Genomic DNA, 14,774 nt, shown 5'->3' with positions numbered 1-14,774 from the left:
TGATCGCTGACCTGAGCTTGCTCCTGAGTCAAATGCATGTCTTGGAGAAGTCTGTTGCTGTAATAAGTTATTTAGAAGTGCCCATCTGACTCCATGCTGCTTTTTCAAGTCTCTGCTGTAGAACAAAGCTACATCATGGCAGCAAAATGGCAATTTTTAAGTAAGTGTTGAAACCTACAACTTTTTATGTTGTAAAATACTGATTACCTAACTCTATTGAAATGCAATTGCCATAGTAACAAATAACAGTATTGTTGCTCTCAGTCTGGGTCCTGCATGGGCCCTGACCTGCTTTGCACTGCTTTTGATTGATCTTGAGTTTTCTAGTTGGACAGGATGGTGACTAACAGTAGGTTTTGTGCTATCAGCCTGTATTTTTTATTTGTACATATGTAAAATTGGGGGTGTTTTTTTGTCCAAAGATTCATTTCTGGTTTTAAGGCACCATACCATATTGTTGGGATAATGAGCACAAAACACCCTAACATTTGGGACAGGCCAATTCCAAGGCTTTTTGCTTCAACTTCTTTCAATCAGGTAAATCATTTTCTAAAGCAAGGTTGCATGATTGCAGAGCAGAGGCCAATGTGGTTGCAGATATTTGGGAAAAAGGATTAAAGTTCATCCCTTCACACCATCTCTGGAGGTTTGGGTGACCCCCTGGAAGTGCTCGTTTACTGGGAGGTTGCAGCACCCTTTTTAGTTCTTATTTCTTCTGCAGGAAAGCAAAGCCAGACCTCACTGCCAAGCTTCACAAAGCCTAGATTGATGATGCCGACATCAACAAATGAACATACCATGGCAGCCTGGTCATTTGGCTCAGGTTCACTTGAAGTTCAAATCCACTCCATGCTGTAGTGCTATGCCCATCTCATCCATCTTTTGTCTTTCTATTTTTCTGCTTGTAATTTGTTCTGTAGTTTTCTGTGGCATCCGTTTATAGCTTCTCCTGTGGCCGAGCAGACACTGCAGGTGGGTAGAAGCTGTCTGCAGTGCTGTGTTCCTCATCACTTTGGGATGGAGGAGCTGTAGAGACCTTCCCTGTTACTGGTGGTGGAGGAGTGAGGGCTGCAGGCTGGTGCAGGATCTGCCGAGATCGAAGGACAATTCCTGCTGCTGGGAGATGGGCAGATGACTGCCAGGAGCTCATCCTTGCACCACATCTGCCCATGCTGAGAGCAGGGCTGGAGTGCTCCGTGAGGAGCAGGTTCAGGTAGCTTCTGGGTGGTTCAGCGGGGCCCTTCCTGGATGTCTCAGAAAAGTGGTGGCTTGGCTTTGAGTCCCTTCCCTGAGTTTTAGCTTAGAGAGCATCAGTAAATGAAATTGGTGCTTTAATATTTATAGCAGCAGTTACGTTTGTTCAGCCTTTTTAAAGGTAGTGAACTCAGCTTTTCTCCTCAGTGACCTACAGGAAACACTGGATGGCTCAAAATGCTGACAAGACATGCAGCTGGGGCAGGCATCTAAGAAGGCTTCAGGGTGTATTTGTATAGTTGGTTCTTACTGCTCCCTCTTACACTGAACCAGCAAAGCTGCTTCAGTGCATCTGCAGAGAAACTGGAGAGGTTAGTTTGACCTTCACAGCATGTTTCTGAGCTGTGGCACTGCAAGGGTACCCTGTACCAAAAGCACAAACAGGTCAATGAGTTAAAGGTGTTCTGGGCAAAGAGCTACAGCAGATGAGAGCAAGCTGAGCTCTCAGACCTGCTGCTGAAGACCAGAAAACTGGGCATTTCCAAAGGAAGTGGACTCAGAGCCACTGCTTGGAATCACAGTAAGACAAGTGGTGCAGGGCAGTTGACTATGTGTCATCTTCTCAGTCCACCAGTAATAGGAAGCTTTGTTAATCACTCCTCTAAATTCCCAAGCTTTTGGGCATCAGCACTTCTACAGGCAGGTTTTATTTGCCATTCTGTAGCTTTCATACTCATAGCAGCTTACTGCAAGGCTGGCCTTTGCATCTCGCAGCAAATCCCTCTCATTGGCACATACCATAGCCAGTACCAGCATCTCTCTACATCTTACTTGCTCCCTGTACAGAAGGTGACAGTGGTAGCACAGGCCCAGGCAAAATAAACATTCAGGTAGCCTGATAATGGTATTTGGCTGTGGAGAAAACTTTAGAGCGTAAGGGGAGGGCATGAGTCAATGGAAAGCAACAAAAGTGGATTTGCAGAGCTTTGCCAGATGTGCTTGACTACCTTGCCACTATTTCTAGGACAAAACTAGTCTCTAGGTAGCTTAATCCTGTGGCTGATGAGAAATTAGTTTGCCAAATTATCGTGTGTCTGCAGCAGAGACAGAAAAGCAGCAGGGGGGGTTGGTTTTCTGTAAAATACACTGTCTGATGTGAATTAGTAGTGACACACTGCCTCCTGGATTCCTCATGGCAAGGAGCAGGTAGCGTGCCGAGGTGACTCGTGAGCCATCCAGGCCTGGCTGTGCTGTCTGATGTGTTAACAATGGAAAGGCAACAAATTAGTCCAGAACGTAATGTAGAGTGTGAACTTTGTGGTAAAACTCAAGTGTGGACAGTCGTAGCAGGTGCCTTCCCGGAGGGAGCATCTTGTAGCTGTAGTTACATAGAAATAAACTTTGTCAGGCTTTCTTCCTTTGGCTGGCTGGGAGTTTGCCCCTGTGGTGTTTGTAGCAGAGGATCCCCCCTGGAGCCTCCTGTGTAGTGCGAGGTTGTTACTAGTCTGTAGCTTTGGGCTTGTTTGGTTTCACACCCACCTCTGCTCCCACACTGGTTTCCTGAGCTCTCCAGACTGACCCCACACACCACAGAGCCTGAAGAATCCCAACATGGACATGTGCCAGCTGGTACAGCAGCCTGTGTCCGTGGGTCTGGACACCTCCTCCTCAGTGAGGCCCTAAAAATCTCCTCGTGGGAGGGAAAACAGAATAAGATGCCTTTGGAGCTGGCTGGTCCCACATTGGCCTTCACCTCCCCACTGCCCTCAGACAACATGGGGTCTGTCTCCCCAGATCTGCCCACCAGCCAGGTGGCAGCGGGCACGTCCCGCAGGTGCTGGCAAAGCCAATCCCACTCCTCCTGAGGGCCAAGCAGGTCTCACTGCGTTCAGATAATTACCTCAGCCTTCGAGCCTTGGCGAGCAGACAGGAATCGCTCCCGGCAGTGGGACAGCCGAGCAGCGGCAGCGTTGGTTACCCTGAGCCGTAAACATCTGACAGCCTGGCAGCAGGGAGGGTGCTCCTCTGCTGGTGGGAAAGCTCAGTAAGGTGCTGCTCGATTCATTCAACACAGGGAAACCAAACCGTTGGGATGTTCTGGTTGTTTATTGTGAAATTCTTTCCTAACAGCAACAGTTGTCAATGTCGTTGTGCAAAATGGAAGAGAGAATTCGTTTATGCAGTTGCAAAGTGTTTTTCTAAGATGCTATGCATTTTGTTGGGTTATTGAAAGTGAATTTACTGTGCATTAATCTTATGAATGTTACTACAATTTATATTTATTTTAGATGACCCTCCTGTATTTTACAAAGGGAAGTTTCATTGTGTGATAACTTAGTCTGTATTCTTAATATAATTTGATAAATAAAACTTGTTTTAATCAGTTTATTCTCCTGCCTTTGTCTTTTAAATTTGGGGTTTAAGAAGCTTAAAACACCACAGCTTCAGTTTGCGGGAGTGGAAAGGGGCATCCCTTGAGACCAGCTGCTCTTCAGATCCCAAACCTGCATGTTTTGTACTTTTAAAACATCAGGAGGAAAGATACAAATCAGTGCTTGTTCTGAAACACTGTGTAGTCGTTTTAGCTGTGGTGCCTGGAACTACTTCTGTTTCTTGATGGGATTACAGGTTTGCTTGGTCCAGGTAATGCTTAGAATTGGCTTCAGCTACAGCAGGCACTGGTCTCTGTACCCTGACAAATGTTCATTAGGTAATGAGAGTGGTGTGGGGTCAGCCTTGGGTTCAAAGCTGGATTTGTCACCCACTGGGTGTTTCCAGAGGTGAGTGTTCCTCCCTTCCCAACTCCTGTCTCCTTTGCTCAGGAAGTATCAAATCATCACACATGTCAGTCCATAGACTGGAGAGTCTCAGTGAAGAACAGGCATCGCAGGCTTTCATGTGAGAGAGACAGTCAGAAGGTGCTTTTCCCTCTGCCCCAGCTGAGCAGATGGCCTCCTCCTTGGGACTGATGGGGATTTGCTGAGCAGCATTTGTGGCATCTAAAGACTGAGACCAGAGAGATCTTTTCTTTTGCTCTTAAACTGCTCAGGAAGGTGGAGGACACTGCAGAGGATATGAGCTGATTTTAGGCACAGGAGAAATAAATAAATGGGAGAAGAGGCATCATTAGAGTTGGACCAGGGGCTGCAAAGCTTGCAAGGAGGAGGTGATGAGCAGCAGTGACTGCCTGCAGCACTGGTCACTCCCAACTGATGATCTGAAGGGTCAGCTTCACAGGTGATAGTGTGATCCCCTTGTCAGTAATTTGCTTTTGTTTGGGGGGGGTGTCCTTGGAAATTAGATATTAAAAAAAAAACCTTAAAGATATTTTGGACAGATTTTTTTTTTTTTCAAAAGGTGGCTGCAAAGTCAAAATACAGAAGTCAAAATAGATCTGCCAAAGTGTTTTCTGGAGTACAAGTGACCCCATGTGACATCTACACTGCCACACAGCCTGTGTCCCAAAGACATGTGTCATTAAATGTGTCACTACAGTAAATGACAGCAACATCAGTAGAACAACTTATTTATCCTGTGTATAAAGAGTAACAGCTTTAGTCACTCATAATTATCAGCTGCAAAGTTTGCATTGTGTGTAATTATGAGGAGGTCAAGTTAAAGTCATGGAGTCTGGCAACACCAGTGCAGGTGGACTCGTCAGCACAGGCTTGCTTTGAAGGGATCGCTTCCCTATGTGTGCAGTTGTGCAGGGCTGGTCCTTCCCCAGCCCTTCTCCACAGTCATGTGTCCCCATGGCAGGGATACCAGTTCCACCACAGCGCAGTGCAGTGATGGCTTTCACCAGGAGCTCCTGCAGTTGCAGCCAGAACAGCAATGGACTGCTACAGCCACATGCAGCAGGTTACAGCACCATGCAACAGGTGCCAATGGCATGCAGCATGACAGCAGTGTGTGGTTTCCATGGGGCTGCATGACCCTCTTCTACAGCCCCCCCATCCACATAGTCCTTAGCCACTGCCTGCTCCTGTGGTGTCCTTGCAGCAGGCAGATTTTAGGCAAAGCTTTCTGGTCCACAGGCCACCACAACAGCTGCTCTTCAGTGCAGTGTTCCAGCACAGAGCTGACACACCAGGGATGGAGGTGGCACAGGCCAGCTGGGAGCATTTCTGTAGGCAGAGTGCAGCTCTGCCTGGCTCAGGGCTCTCTGGTCTTGTTTTTTACAGCTATTATAAACCAAGATAGTGCAGAAATAAACAAGGGCTTATAATGGACTCAAGTGCAGCTTTTAAGAGAGACAGTTTAGGGTAGAAGTGGAAACTGCAGGGGAAGTGCTGTGCTTTTGTCCATCTCTCCTGCCTGACCCTGCTTAGCTGAGCACTTTGCTCCACAAGGATGCTGCCTTGGTTCCAGAGATGGGAGACCAGCACTGGCCAGCTATGAGGTGCTGGGGGGTGAAGGACCTTTGGCTACCTCCCAGCAGCAGGAGACACCTTATTACTGGGCAGGATGGGGTGAAACCTGGCAAAAGAAGCGCCTGGCCCAGGGCTAGTGCTGGCAGTAGTAATGGCAGCAGTCAGTTCCAGGCAGAGCCTATCCTGCCAGCCCCAGGCAGGCAGCTGCAGAGGTCCTGGCTGTGGTGGCTGCCAGACAGTGTTGCTGCGGGCAGGCAAGGGCTGTGTGACTGGCAGCAGCAAGCCCCTGAGGGGAAACAGGCTTCTTAACCAGGGAAAGGCTCATACCACACCACTAGAACTGCAAACTGTTATTCTTCATGCTGAATTATTCTTCTGAACTTGACTCAAGCTGGCGGTGCACAACACAACCTCTGGCATCTTCTCTTACCCCAGCCAATATTTCTGTCTTGCTTATTTTGAGTGGTCTTTGAATTAAAGGAGATTAATACTCAAGTTCCTGACGTTCTCTTTAGGCACATGTTTTTATAACCTCTTTTTGAAAGCAAGTACTTCTTGTTCCACCAACAACTGAGAAACTGCAACTTGGAGCTGCCGTGGGAGTTGTCACCAGCACCTGATTGAATATCCCAGCTGGGGAGGAGGCAGCACAGGGGGGACATAAACCAGGGTGGGCCCATCACATGCCCTGGTTCACCTCCTCTCATGTCAGTGTGCACCAGGCAGGCACATGAGTTGCCATGGAGCTTTGCTGAGCAGGTGATGCTGCAAATGTCAAAGTCACTTCTGTCTGATTAGCTGTCTCTGCTGCACTTGGGCTCTGCTCTGTGGCACAGGAAGCTGCATGGAGCTGCACACTCACTGCCTGGAAACACAGCCAAGCTCCCAGGGACTCCTGCCAGGGAGAACCCTCATCCTCACCCCTTGGTTTTGTTTGGGGGTGGCCGCAGGACCAGCTGTATGAGCTGCCCTTCCTCCTGCTGCTGATAGCCAAGACTCCTCCCCCTCTGAGGCCTTTGGGATCACTGCTGTTGAAATACTCCAGACTTTATTGAAAGCCTGGTATTTCTGCTGGGCTCCTGGTCTTTGCATTTCCTAATTCAGCTGCTCAGCATTTGGGGGTAATTATTGAACATTAAAAATCTTCAACAAGTGTCTCTGCCGTTTCTTCTGAAACAGCCCTAAGCTAAGAGTTGCTGCTGCTGGTAGTGATGAGCTAGACGAGAGTCTGCCTCGTTAGAAGCAACAGTGATGCTCAAAGCCTGGGTCACTGAAGGCATCCTCCCTGCTTGCTTCAGGGACAACCCTGTCTGCCCCTCCAGACATGGTGTAACTCTTCAGACGGATGCGTTTTGCTCACAGATCAAAGCTGAAGCATGGATATGGGGTTCAAAAGCACAGATTGGGGGAAACAGAAAGAAAACCCAGAGCCTCACCTGTCGTGTCCCTGGCTGCCATCAAAGGCCAATGCAGCAACTGAACAGAATCTCCTTTTGTTAGGAAAATGCAAGTCTCCACCCCTTGAACCGTCTTTTTCCCCTCAGCTGAGACTCTTGTTCTCTACTACTTCAGTTCCTTGTCCTGCATTTGTCTCTCATTGACCGAGCTGAGTTTAACCTCACCTGCAAAGAGGTTTTTGATGCCAAATGGAGTTTGGCTGATGCTGAGAGGGGCCAGCTCCCCGGGTATCTGCCACCCTGGGTTGCTGCGCAGGGAGACACCGGACCTGGTTTACATTGCCCGTCATTCACAGAATTTGCTTTCGAAGGACAATGTCTAACTTCTGCTGCTGTGCTCAGTGCTGCCGGCAGCAGGAGCGGGGCCATTCCTGCCCCGAGGAAATCTCCCTTTGTCAAAGGGGAAGCAGCAGGCGCAAAGGCTGCTCGGAGCCAGCCGCGGTGCCTGCGGCGCTCGGCGGTTGTGTTCGGCTTTGTGCGCCTGTGGCTTTGGTGGTGGTGTTTGTTTTCTTTTCTCCTCTCCCTCCTACAGCTTTAAAAATTAACTTGCCTGGGGAGTTTCTCAAAATCCTTTCCTTTCTCTGAAATGATGGATAAACCATGTAACTGATTGTCATGGCCCGGCAGAGGATAAACATCTTCTGCAGTTTAAAATAAAACCTCCTCACTCCTTGGTTAATAAGTGTTGAAAGAAGCATAAATAGAACTAACACAGGATTTCCATGACTAACAGGATGACCACATCAGTGAATGTTGTTTGGGGTTAAAAATGACTCAGCTTTTGCTTCCCCAGGGTAAGAGGTTTTATCCCAGCACAGGAAAGGCTGCCAGCAGCACTTTGAAGGTCTGGCAAACTCGAGGTAGCCTGGATTGTGAACTGGGAAGTGTTTGAATGCACAGCATATAGGAAAAAAAAGAAAGCCCCTAAACTCCCCTCCATGTGTGCAGATTTCTCAAAGATAAAGGAGCCCACAGCTTTATCCAGCTTGTGCTGACTCTTTTCTTTTCAAAAGCCTTTTCAGATGTTTTCACTTTTCTGCTTGCTTTGTTGAAAGATGTAAAAATTTAAGACAACCACAAAGTAAACATTTCAGAACTTTCTGTTTTGAAAATCAGTGACATTTTCAGAAATCCCTTGAATTTCAGTTCTGCACTGTCAGAAACAATGATTGGGGGGAGGTGGGGTGGGTTAGATTTTTTGATGAACAAAATTTCCAGGCAGGTTTTTGTTTAGTGATAACCTTTATTTATTTTTGATGCTGTTTGTTCAAAGAAAACAGATTTATTGGTCAGTAGAAACACTAGATAAGTAGATGTCTTGTCAAAATAAAGCAGGTTTTCTTTATTAGAGTGAAATAGTAATGAACTCATCTGCTTCCAATATTTATAAAGAGTAGGAAAGGCCATTAATTCTACTGCTTGTGAATAAAACCATCTGTGATTTCTTTCCATTTGATGTGTTTTGGGTTTAATATACATTTTTCACAAATAAGTGCAGGGATATTTTAATTAATTATTTTTTTTTTAAAAGTGAATATGTCTCATTCAGAAACTCATAAAGAAGGAACGCAAAAGTGGAGGGCGGGGGGGGGGGGGGGAAACGAAATGTTTTGTTAGCTAAGTAATTTCTCACCTTGCACAGAGAATAAAATTCATGCCAACTTTAACACATTAGGCGACAGAATTACATGTTCAGCTCTAATGCGATCCATGACATGTAACAAGGCAAATAGAGTATGTTTGGAAGTTTGTTTTCCTTTGGGAATCACACAGTACATTTAACCTAATCTGTCCTGACACTTGAATTATAACATTATGAGCTTCTTCAAGGAAGCAAAACGGTAGATGCCTCGTTTTAAAGCAAAGCAGAAGTTAATAAAATGAGCAATGTGTCAAGGAGAAAAAGCCCAATCAAACCTTAGTGCAATTCTCCAGAGGAACCAGGTTCTAGGCTGTTGGTTGGGGTTTTTTTTTTCCCCACTTCCATGCTGGAAGTCTCACACCATACTTCTACTGAGGGTGAAATCTGACCTCTAGAATTTTGCTTGGTTAAACTGAAAACTGAGAGAATGCCCCAAGTGGGACCACTTTGTAGTTTGACTTGTGAGTGTTGGATCTTAAATTAAACTGAGAATTCATCCAGCTGCTCTGCCAGATTTTGTTTTACAGTTTTACCACCAACTTGTATGGTGGAGACTGTTCTGTGCTTCCCAAAGCTACATCTGTGCCTGTGAAGGAGCTCTCTGCCACTCACCTGCTGCTACTGAAAACTGTCCCAACCAAACTCATAGAATGGCTTGAGTTGGGATGGGCCTTAAAGATCATCTGGTTCCAACCCTGCTGCCATGGGCAGGGACACATCCTACTAGATCAGGTTGCTCGAAGCCTTGTTCAGCCTGGTTTAAACACTTCACCAGGTAATCCCCTATGAGGGGCTTTTACTAGAACAGGCTTTTAAATGCTATGTGCTCACCTGAGTGACTCTCAGAAAGGTTAGCTAGGTTCATGGACCTTAAGGCCTCAAATTAACATCCATCATTCACTGGCACTGGAGCAGATCATCCGTGAGGTTCTTTCAAAACATGCACAGAAGAGTGAAGAAGCCTGAAGTCAATGCCTGTCCTCACCCAATGTCCAGAACTCCTGGTGCTTCAGAGCAGGGCAAGTGCTCTGAGGCTAGGAGGCTAGGATGGTGTTAGGAGGCTTTCCTTGCAGGCGGATCTGCCAGCTGCATTGCCTGGGGTTGCCACTGCTGCCACTACTCCCATTGCAATCATACTGCTCGACGGTGCCCAAGGCTCTGAGCCACCCTGTGTCAGCTGCATCACACTGGTGATGGGGCAGGGGAGGCACTCGTCCCAGTTAGCAGCCCAGTGAGGCTTTGAGAGCAGGAAGGAAGAAGTGGCAGTCTGGGTTTGGCCAGTGCCATGTGAAGCCCTGAGGATTATGTGGATGAGTGATTTAGTGATGGCAAACTGACCCGTGAAAACACTGTTGCTGTGAAACCCTGCCATGTGTTACCTCTGTCCTCGAGTAACTACAGCCACATGCTGGGAAAAAAGGTACTTTGCCTTTTGTTTGTTTCTTTTTCTGCATCTGTAGCTAAAATCTTGATTTTCATAATCAGAAAAAAGCCTTTCAAGGGAAGTTTGGCCCCAGTCAGAGCTGCTGGCAGTGCCAGAATATCAGCTTTTGTGCTGCCTTTACAGCTCCTCCGAGGAACTTGCTGGCACTGGAGCAGACATGCATGTGGTCCACGCTGAAACACTTCCACTGGCACCTTTTTTTTTCCCCTCATATTTTGTTTATTTTATTTGGGAAAAAAAAAGAAACTAGGTTAAGTTATAGGCAGAAATTCACTGCTGGTTATCACTTTTTTGAAAATCAGCTAATTGGTTGTTTCCCCAATAATTAGGAAAAGGGAGGAGAGAGGGGAAGGATGGAGAGGACTCTGTCCCCAGCTCCTGGTGCTCTCCAAGGCAATGGTGCTCCCTGGAGAGGGCAGCCCTGCCTGAGTCAGGATTCCAGCTCCTGTCATTGCCTGCAGCTACTGCAAAGACTCGAGGTAGCTTGGAGGAGGTTGTGTTCTGCTCTTGGGAGGAGTTTCATACCTGTGGTAACGTGTCAGCCTGCTCACTGCTTTGCTTATAGTTTATAGTTTTACAGTTTGAAGTAATCTGGTGAGGAACAGTAAAGGTACTGATGGTCCAGAGCAGGGTTTTTTTAGCACTGTCAGATGGGCAAAGAAACAAAATCTTACTTCAACAAGTTCCCAAGAGCAGGGTGATGTCTTAGATCAGGCCAGGTTCAGATTGTTTTGTGGCAGGTTTGGCATTGCATGGCCGGGGGCACTCTGGCCAGGAGATGATGCTGGCCACATCACAGCCAACAGAGCCATCAGAGCACCAGGACGTGAGGCTGGGGCAGGGAACAGACTTCCTCAGTGACAGACCCACAACTCTCAGTGAGTCTCCTCTCCTTTGACAGAGGGCACCAAAAGTGCTGGTTTTAAATGGTAGCAAGGAAAATTCATAGTGGGTATTAAGAAAGCCTCCTAAAGGCAAAACAGGTGAGGCCTGGGAGGGCTGTGTAGTGTCCATCAGGAAGTCTTTGTTGAACACTTTTTGGGAGCACTGGACTTAAAGCTGAGCCTCTTTAGGAAGGGAGACAGTGATGCTCAGCACCACGTCCCTCCCTCCCTCTGCTCTGCTCTTCCTCTGGGAGCACACCAGTGGGCTACTCCCATGGTCCTGGTGACGGTTTGGGGATTTGGGTTTGCTGGAAGTGGGGGGAGAGCACCTACAAAGTCACCAAAGTGTCAAGAAAATAGGGAGTCTGAGAAGCTGATGTGCTGTAAGGTCATTTCAGGTCATTCCTGCCAGGGAAATGATCCCAGCAGGAGAGTCTGAGCGTGGTTGTTCTTCAAAACCCAGGTGAGAAGTCTGTTATTGCTGTTCCCTGACGTATGTCCTGCAGGAGTACCTCAGGGCTTGATTGTTGGGATTTGTTAGGCAAAAAAAACAGAGGGCACGAGATGAGCAAAGAGGAGAGGGAACAGTAACAGCAGCTGAGCCCCCCCTTCTCCCAGCTGCCTGCCCAGCACCGTGCCAGGGATGGTGCTAGTGGTCCAGGCACTGGCTACAGTGTGAATGCTGCAGCAAGATATGGTGTGTAAAGACCTAATGACAGTGCACCAAGACTTGCTGCTACGTGGGACTCATTTCTGTGATAACACTTTTCTTAGCTGTACGAAACACCCAAGTGTAAAATTCCCCTCCGTGGCCCAGTGGCACAGCTGCCCAGTGTCTTTCTTGTGGGTGGGAGGCTGGTGCAAAGCACCTGCCCGCAGCCTGGCTGAGCCACATGAAGTTGTGATGGATGAAGGAAGCAGCGAATGGGCTCCAAATGTGCGCTTTTGTCCTCCTAAGCGACTAACAGGCTCACCGCGACCAGGGGAAAATGCTTTGGGCCACACTATGGGTGAAAACTGAGAAACACAAACCTCGAGGACGTGTGAGAATCAGTTTTTCATGGACACTGAGAGCAGCGGAGGTGGTTTCCTGCCGCTGATTTTTATCTGAATTACACAAAGATTTCCTACTCTTCCCACCTACACCTAAAGCTTTTCCCACAGTCTCCCAGCGGTGACCTGTCGCAGTCAGCAGAAGCTAATGGAACTAAAAGCCCTTCATGCAAACTCTTTTTTTTTTTTGCCTGTTCTAACTCTAAATTCCTTTTTCTGCCTGAATGCCTACTTATATGAAACTTGTAGGAACTTAATTATCCTTGAGACTTCTCCCTCTCGGTGAAAATCTGGTTTAAATCAGCAAGGAAAAGAGTTCAAAGTTATTGGGCAGGACAGGCAGACAGACAAGCATAGAGGGATCACAGGAACCTTGTTTTCATAGGAAACTAGATTAAAAAAATCCCACAGCAGTTAGCAGCCCTTTCGGTGGCACCTCCCCACCTTGGCCTGGTGCGGGGCGATGCTCGGGGCGGGGGGCCCGGGGAGCAGCCGCGGCAGTGCTCTTGGTGAAGGGGAGGGAGGCAGCAACAAAAACCTGCCTCCGCCAGCCGCGCTTCGCTCCGGCGGTGACGATGTGGCAGCAGCGATTCTGCAGCCTGTCTGCTTTTCCCAGCTGGATGCAGATTCATGACATCCCTGCTCTCTTTGGCATGCAAACCTGTACCTAATTTCTTCTGAAAAGGGCCCTGAGGAAGTCAGCAGATGTTATTATTAAAGCATTGAGTATCGGCAGCTCCTGAGATATTGTCAGTCGGTTAATGAGCTGATCAAACTGGGGAAAGCAAGGGGTTTCCCAACTTCTTATTAAGGAAAATAAGACCTCCAAGGTTAAAAGACTTCTTTTAAACTGCACCAGGTTTATAGGTTGCAAAATGTTCTTTAATCATTTTATTCTTAGAACGCCCTAACTGTCCAGGCACAGGGGTGGGTGTTATCTTAAATAGTCCCATAAGGAAACACAGCAGCTCTATCTTGGTAGTGTTTTGCTGGTGGGTTTGTTTGCTAAGTAGACTTCTTGACAAGGCAGTTCTGTGCAGTGTCTGTAATTCTTTGGTGAGTACTGTTTGCATTCACTGCCAGCAGCTCTGTCCCAAGGCTTCCCCTGTTTTGTGAGTTATTCTGATTTGCTGTTTGAAATTTAACCCGAATTTCCTGCCACTCTGTTTGGCAAACCTTAAATGTTAGCTGTTTCCCGAGGCTGCAGCAGACACAAGATGCACAAGTGAGTGACACCAAATCAGAAGTCTCTCTGCATGTCTCCTGTGCATTACCACCCTCTGAGCCTCCAGGGATGCACTGAAGTGCTCTTTCCTAAAAACAATGGCTAAGGGAGAATCCACTTAGTTGTTTTCCCTCTTAATCCCATATTAGCTAGAAGCTTCCTTGGGGTTTTTCAGCTGCAAGGATGTTTAGAATTTGGACAACAGTGCTAATGAGATTAGAGTAAATTGGTAACAGCTAAAAGTTTAGGAACTCCATTTATTATTTCTGTAGTTCAACAGGGGAGCATGACATGCCTTAATGGCACCTTATGTCAGAGGAGGCAGGTCCCAGATCCAACTGGGACAAGCTGAGACAAAGCCTTGTCTTCAGGAGCTTCATTATATCCAAAATGCAATCAGGTGAACAGCCACAGATGAACGATCAGAAAAAGAGAAAATAGAGAAGTCCCCTTTTAATCCTCCCTGTCTGCTCCTTCATGCAGGGACAAACAAAACCAAGGAGGCAAATCCCATCAAAGTTTCTGCTGTTTGGCAGTCCTGATCTGCCCTCCCTGTGGGGCAACTCGCCTCTGTGCTGAAGGCAGGCAGCCTGCCTCATGCCCACAGCCCAGGTGCGCATCAACACTTCCTCCTCGCTGAGGGTCACTGAGCTTCACATCCATGTCTTGATTTATTTTAGCACAGACATATTTATACCATCTGATAAGCAGTGGCTGCCATAAATATGCCTGTGCACTCCCTTTTGCTATGCACCAGTGAAGAAGGGGCATGTTGAGATAAATTGACCCTGAAATTTAGTGTATGTACATGATTTTAAAGCTGGAGAGGACTGGGTCAGTTTGGTGTCTCTCTGTTGTGGTCCAATTAGTTAATTTGAAAGGCACCTGTTGAACTGTGGCTTCCAATGAACATTTCTGACATTGCCTGGATTTTTAATCTAATGTGTGTCACCTGGTGAGACTTTATGGACACTAATAAACAAGCAGGCCCTGAACTCTGTCTCACTGTTGCAGCAGCACTACTATTTTCCTGCTTTCCCAGCTCTCAGCACCTTCCCCAGTGTCACAGGCCGTGGCAGGAATCTTTGTTGTCACCCAGTGCTCTGGCCAAGATGCCCTCATACAGCCCTAGAGAGCTTTGTGGCAGGCAGCATCATGGTAGCAGTGCCACTCCTGCCCATCCAGACTCCAGCTGCTCCATCAGGCACAGGCAAGCTGGCCTGGAACCCCTGCACTAGTGGCATCCCAGGCCATGGCCTCCATCCTCTCCAAGAAGAGAAAGGTCCAGGCCTGGCAGAAGACCTCAGGTGAGACACCCAGTTCAGCCAGCAGATCCACTGGAAGGGGATAACCCAGGTCAGTGCTCACTCTGGGGGCCCACTCCTTCCTCAGCAGGGAGGGAAGCATCCTCAGGCAGCAAAGACCCAAGTCCCCCAGCATTTCTCCATCTCCTGCTCTGAGACCTTCAAGTAGCCCATAGATAGCCTTTCTAAGCAGGAACA

Source organism: Pogoniulus pusillus, chromosome 35, assembly GCF_015220805.1.
Source record: "Pogoniulus pusillus isolate bPogPus1 chromosome 35, bPogPus1.pri, whole genome shotgun sequence".
NCBI classification, from domain to species: Eukaryota; Metazoa; Chordata; class Aves; order Piciformes; family Lybiidae; genus Pogoniulus; species Pogoniulus pusillus.
The sequence above is the reverse complement of the archived record's forward strand: the minus strand, read 5'-3'. Positions refer to the sequence as shown.